The following is a 6,913-nucleotide window of genomic DNA, read 5'->3' on the forward strand; positions in this document are numbered from 1 at the left end:
TTCTCAAATTCCCTTTCTACTCTTTGTAGCAACTTATCTTATCCATTTAGATCTTTTTTGAATTTATGGACAACTTCTACTAACTAATCTAAAATAGGTTGTGTACTATCAACCTCAATACTTAGTGCATCTACAAGTATGTTCTTTACATCTTCAAGAACTTGGATTTCCTTTCTCTTCTCTTCTCTAAGCTTCTATTGCTTAGCTCTCTTTTGAAATAATTCACCCATGAAATTCATTTGATCAATTATTCAAAGTAGAGATATCCCAATTTGGGATAATTATATCCTCATCTAGATCAATATCTTCTTCTTTACCCTTATCCTTATTTGAAACTTTAGTACTTGATTGAGACTTGTTCTCAACTATCCTTGTACTATCTAAATGTGAAATAGAAACAATAGTAGAAATAGAGGGGCTAGCAACAAAAGTAGATATTGTACTAACATATAAATAATTTTTTGTTGCATTGTCAAATTTGATGATGATGGAGGCACTAGCTACTTGGTAGATGAAGTTTTAATCACTTTAGTCAATGTAGTTCTCAGCTGAATAGGTACAAAGATTGGTTGGGTGTTTGGTGTTGCAGTGGTTGCCACAACCAACTTGGTAGAAACTTTCTCTAAGCTTGATGGTATTAAAACTTTTCTTGGAGAGTGAGGAAATGAGGCCATTATTGTTTTTGCAATCTTCTCTAGGTCAATTTTGTCAATACTCTGAATCTTCGAGAGATTTTCCTTTGTAGCTTTTTGTACTTCCTCCTTATCATCAAAATTTACATCTTCTTCATCGTCATTTTCATCATCTTCCTTGTCATCTTCATCATCTTTTTCACTAACATGAACAATGAAGTCACTTGGTTAATGCAAGTTGTAAATGTTCTTCCATATGGTAGTGGCAAATTTTATCACAGATTCTATGTCTTTCATTAGCACAAGACATGTGTTGAACTTGAGAGTGAAATTTTCTTCATTTGTCTTCAAATCTACTTTAACCTCTTTTTCACTAATACTCAACATGAGTTGCCTCACAGTCTACTCAAATATGTCTTTTGCAATCTTCCTTGCATTCTCCCATCTAGGTTTGATTGATTGCAAAAGCTCCTTTGGAATTTGATGAGCAAGTTGATCAATTGAGTACTTCCATTTACCCAATTTTGACATCATCATGTCCTCAATCTACTTTTTCTCATCTACATTCCTAGTTTCATATCTAAGAGATTTGAAGTTTGTCATTCCATCTCCTTCTTCTATTTTCTTCAAATTTTCTTGAAGTGTAGGTTGAGGCTTCTTGAAGATAATTTTCTTAGCATCCTCCTCACCTAACTTCAATTTCTTTCTAAATTTTGATGTTCTTCTTGTGAATACTACAATGGATAACTTAGCAGGTCTAGTTATAATAACCTTACATTTCTTTCTTATAGGCTCCTCTTCCTCAAAATTGGTTTCTTCTACTTCATCCTCTTCTACATCATCACCTTTTCCCTCTCTCAACAGGAGAGTAGAACTTGATTGCCTTAGCTTTCCTATCCTCTTTCTTTATTTGTTAACTACTTGAGGAATCTTAATTTTAAGTTCTATCCTTGCCTTTGCTTCTTCATAAGTTCCAAAATATGGTCCCTTATGATCCACAAGCTCATTCAGCAGAGCCTCAATAATATATTTTGTATCACCAATGTTAACCTCATATTCAAGAGGCTTAACACTTCCTACCCTCGGTCTGAATACCTAAATGTACACTCTATCATAGTCTACCATGAAATAGATTTCATCTTTGTAGTCTTCTTCAAGTTTATTTGGTATCTTATATCTATTGTTCATCTTCTCTTTGAATGTATCAAAGTAGTTATCCATTATATAGTCAAAATTTTCACCCATCTTTGCTATGTATTCATTAATCTGATATAGAATAGGTATATCTTTTCTCCATGCAACTGTGCCTTTAAAAGGGAAAAAAATTGTACAAATAAAAATAAACAAGTTATGAGTGAACCAAACTTACATGGATTGTTCTTGGAACCTCTGATGCTTTCCATGTTCTTGTTAAACTAATTCAATAACAACTCAGCAAGGTCAAATGACATGTTATTCTTCACAACTTTGAGTGCCAAATCAAATGCTTCATATGAAACACTATTGACACATCTAGAGCTATAGATCTTGTGGGAAATCACATGAATTCCAAATTTCAATTCCATATCTATGATTCCACTTATCTTCATCCCTCTTCTATCCCACTCGGCAAGAGTTTTCTTCTCTAGTTCTGCCAAACCTAGGGTTCTGGTCATCTTGGCTTTGTTTAACATTGGAAGACTAGTGATTCAATAAATCATTTTCCTTGTGATCAATATGGGCCAATCCAAACATAATTTCCCATTATGAACATGGCTCAGTATGAACCTTATCCATTTTTCCTAAAAATCCATTGGCATATGTAAAATATACGTCAAGCCTTTTTCTTCCAAATGTCAATGCTCAAATTTAGAGCTCTATTCACACTTAACTCATTTAGTACCTCATGTATTTCATGTGTGTCTAGATATTTAATAGAATAGTAATAATATGAGCATATATTGTGCATGAGTAATACTTGGGAAGGAATTTGAGATTGTAAACCTACTAGGTCTAGTTATTTGACAATTGTTAGACTGATCTTGAATGCTGGAAGCTCACATTCTTCTCCTCAAATCAACATTTCTAATCCTTTCTTTTCTTTGCTACTAGAAGAAGCCATGATTGGTAGGGTCTTGAAGGGTTTCAAAAACTTTGAAAATTCTTCCAACAAGAAACACAAAGATCTCTTGGAAGCACAGAAATTGCTCTTCATAAATAACTCTCAAAAATTCATAATGAAAAATGAATTCAATTTCCTTCCTTTTAAAAAATTTTACTTTTTCAATCACCATGAATGCTTTGGTACAACCACTCACTCAGTGATAGACTGTCTTCCACTCGGTTCTTTCTTTAATACTCAGTGGATATTCATAGCTCAACAGCCTCAATATTACTCGGTAGAATCTTCAACAACTTTGTGTACACAATACTTCAATGTAACCTGACCTTGCTCAGTAGTGTTTTGCAACCTAACCTAGCTTAGTAAGGTCTTTGATTTTGTAACCATTTGGTGATCCTTGCGCATCTTAAATTTTGATATGGATCTTTTCTTCTATCTAGCTTTAACTGATGTGAGATGTCTGCTTCAGAGTCTCAATTCTAGTTATCATTATGGGGATTCAAGTTGAGATGCTTGTGTCACTGAACTCATGAGTGACATCTCCTTCATGACTCAAACTTGCATTCTCAAGAGATTTTGGTATCCATTGCTACTTCATCTACTTTCTGATATTGTTAGCTTTGGTTTTTTCTTCATTTGCAACTCTTCCAATGTTCATACAATTGTTGGAAAGATGTCCAAGTTCTATACAAATGAAACACCTTCTAGTGCTGTCTCTTTTCCTCATGTGATGTTTCACACAATTTGGTCCAATGTGCCCAAATTCTGCATAGTAGTGGCATCTACACCATGTGTTGTAGTCCCATCCAAATATAGCTTTCACAATCTATTCTACTCGATTCAATAGCTTGGTTTTGCATTCAGAAGATTTGTGTCTTTTTTTCTTGCAGTTGTGACATTTACCTTCAAACTTAGGTTTCTCCTTGCATTAACTTGCTCTTTGTCCATGCTTATTGCAATTATAACACTTTCCATTGAATTTTTCTTTGCCATTACTCCAACATTTGTTTGATGTTTGACCTAACTTACCACAATTATTGCAAGTATGCCTTTGATTCTTTTGAGCTCCTTGATTGGATGATTCACCTTCTTCTGTGCATCCTATTCCTACTTTGACTTTCTATATGTACTGACTTTTCTCATTCAATTGATTCATTCTTTCTTTAGATTTCATCATCCTCTTATTGGTTTGCTTTTTAGTGTTTAGATCATTCTCTAATATTTCATTCTCTGATCTTAGATTCATGAGTTCTTCAGTTGCATTAGTGAGTTGATCAATGAAGTTTTCTTATTAAAGTGATAGATGTTGAATTCCATTGTTCTTTTCCTCTATCTCTTCTTTTTCTTTGTCTTTTTCTTCTATGACTTCACACAATCTAACTGACTATATTTCTTGTTCTCTTTTTATCTTTCTAACTTCTTCTTGAAGATTGGAATTATTTTCTAATAGGTCTTTGATTGCTTCATTAGCTTCATTTGAATTTCTTTCAGGACATTTATCTTCAATTCTTTCTTCAATGTAGAGATTGTCATTCATTTGTACTGCAAGATCTTTTCTTCTTTTCAATGATTGAAAGTGTTGCTCCTTGTCTTTCTTCAGATGCCCAATAGCCAATTCAAGATCCAATTTTTCATTCTCAATAGCCTTATCTAGCTTGTATGTCTCCATTACCTCTAATATTTTCTCAAGCTACTAAACTTCTTCTCTAAGAACCACAATTCTCTAATACCAATTTTTGGAAATATTAGATAGGCAAGGTTACTGAGAGTGGAGGGGTGAATTAGGAACCAATAAAACTTTAACTTATTTCACCAATTAACCCTTCATATAATATTCTGATCTAATTGCATGCATGAGAGAATGAAAGCACTAAAACATTCATAACACTTTAACACAATATATAATGACCTAGAAACCTTCAAAATAGAAAGTAAGTGAGGATAATACCCATAATCTCTAGTACTACAGTATAAAGTTGGTCAGTTAAGGCTTATAATAAATCACTTCTAATGATTTTCCCTATTAAAAGAAATAAGGACTGCTAGGTCCAACTTGAAAAAGGATTTGCAAAACATACAATGAAGTTGTTGAAATTAACAAGTCGGAAGATTTACTTCTAAAAGGGGGGGGTGAATCAAAAGTAACTAACTTTAACCTTTTCAACTCCTTTTAACTGAAACCATTCACATGCATCTAATTCATCTAATAAGCATAAAAGTAAAAGACATGCATGAAAATAGATAACAAACAAATTTAGTAACCTAGAAACCCTCCAAAATGAGAAGGTAAAACTGGGGTGGGGATGACACCCACAAAATATCACTGCAGCAATATGTAACTGTTCAAGGTTACAAAGTTTGACCACTTCCAATGGTCTGCCCTCTGAAAAACCTATCCTATTAAAGACTTTACACCCTGTTAAAAGTGACCTGGTTAAAGGATTTAACTACCCTGCTAAAAGTAGGTCTGGTTAAAGGACTTTTGTACATTCACTTAGAATGCCACCTTGTTAAAGGATTTACAAGTGGCTATAAGGCCAACCTAAGTCCATAGGATTTCCATATCTAATACAATTTCTAGAGAGTATTAGAAAGTCTTTGACCTAATAACTTTGAAATCTTCAATTTTTTATTCCAGATCCTTGTTTTTCTTTGTCTACTTTGTTCCTTACTTGATCTGATATATCACTCTTTGAAGTTTTGATGCTCTATTCTTGATCAACTAGATTCTACAATGTTGCTATTTTCTTCACTAAGTCTTTTTACCCTTCTGTACTTTTTTATAATTCACCCATACACTTATTTCTCACACATCCTCTCTATTGCATAATGGGGTTTCATCCTCCTTTTAAGGATTTTGAAGACTTAGGGTTAGGTATAAATCTATGATCAATATTAAATCTTCATTTTTTGCTCATTTCTTGCACTTTTCCTCTTGGTTGCATTCCTTCTCCATTTTTCTTATTGGTTTCATGCTAATTACATAGGTAATGCAAAAGATTTGATCTTATCTTCAAGATCCTTCAAGATTCATTCCATGTCAGCTTCAAAAATAGTTTACATCTGAGTTTGTGAAGGCACAAACTTGTATGTTGATTCTATGTTACTCGGCACTTACTAGTTGTTGATTCTCAACACATAGGAAAACTAGCTCACTCGGCTCCTATAGTAATTTTGTTTCACTCGACATCTATACTTTTCTCGGCTCCTATAGTGACTCAGCACTTGAACTTCACTTAGCACCTAAAGATCACTCAGCACCTGAAGTTCACTCGGCACCTATTGAACTCTCTAGCTTGGCACACACTATAGCTTGGCTTTTGTATTACACTCAGCATCATCTTGAGAAATGGTTAAGTGTGTTGACACTCAATTGTCAAAACCAATATGAGACTGACAATCTCCCCCTTTGACATGAGTGGAAAAAACACTTAACTAGACATTATAAATCTAATATCTATGGGTATACTACATATATTTTTCAGCATATGTACAAGACTTCAAAAACTTGTTCAAAATTTTGTAGACCTCATAATCTTGTAACTCCCCCTGAGCTAATGTGTCATTTTTATTCCTGTAACCAAAATTCATGTGTTGAATGTGTCTCATGCTAATGTATCTGATACTCTTTGCCTTGTTTTCTTTTGTTTCTATATTTGTGTGCCCTATTTATGCTTCTTTTACTCTGTATCTATTCCCCTTTTTCACATGTTCTTGTAGTTTTATATCCTTTTGCCTTTATTACTTCCTCAAAATGTGAATTTGAACATCTCCCCCTTTGGATATTCTTTATTACTTCCATCAAAAAATGTATTATGTAAGCATTCTTATTCACATTTCCTCCAAAACATTATATCTCCCCTTTATTAGATGAATTATCTCCCCCTTTTAGTTACACAATGCTTATCTCCCTCTTTTTGACACTTATGTGAAAGGGTCCTAAGAATGAATAAAATATTTCACCAAAAAATGTTTTATTTACCTCCATAATCATCTTGAGAGAAGCATCCCAATTATCTAAAGCAATTTCCAAAAATTTATGTTGGATGGTTGTCTCTGGTGCAAGATGTACAAGGCCTTCTAAAGTAGAAAGATTAGGATCTCTCTTTAGAACATTTTCTGCATAGGCATGTTCCTTATGGAATACTTCCAAATGTGGGGTGATGGAAGATTGAATCTG

Source organism: Cupressus sempervirens, chromosome 11, assembly GCF_028749045.1.
Source record: "Cupressus sempervirens isolate cs-2001-9-10 chromosome 11, ASM2874904v1, whole genome shotgun sequence".
Taxonomy (NCBI): domain Eukaryota; kingdom Viridiplantae; phylum Streptophyta; class Pinopsida; order Cupressales; family Cupressaceae; genus Cupressus; species Cupressus sempervirens.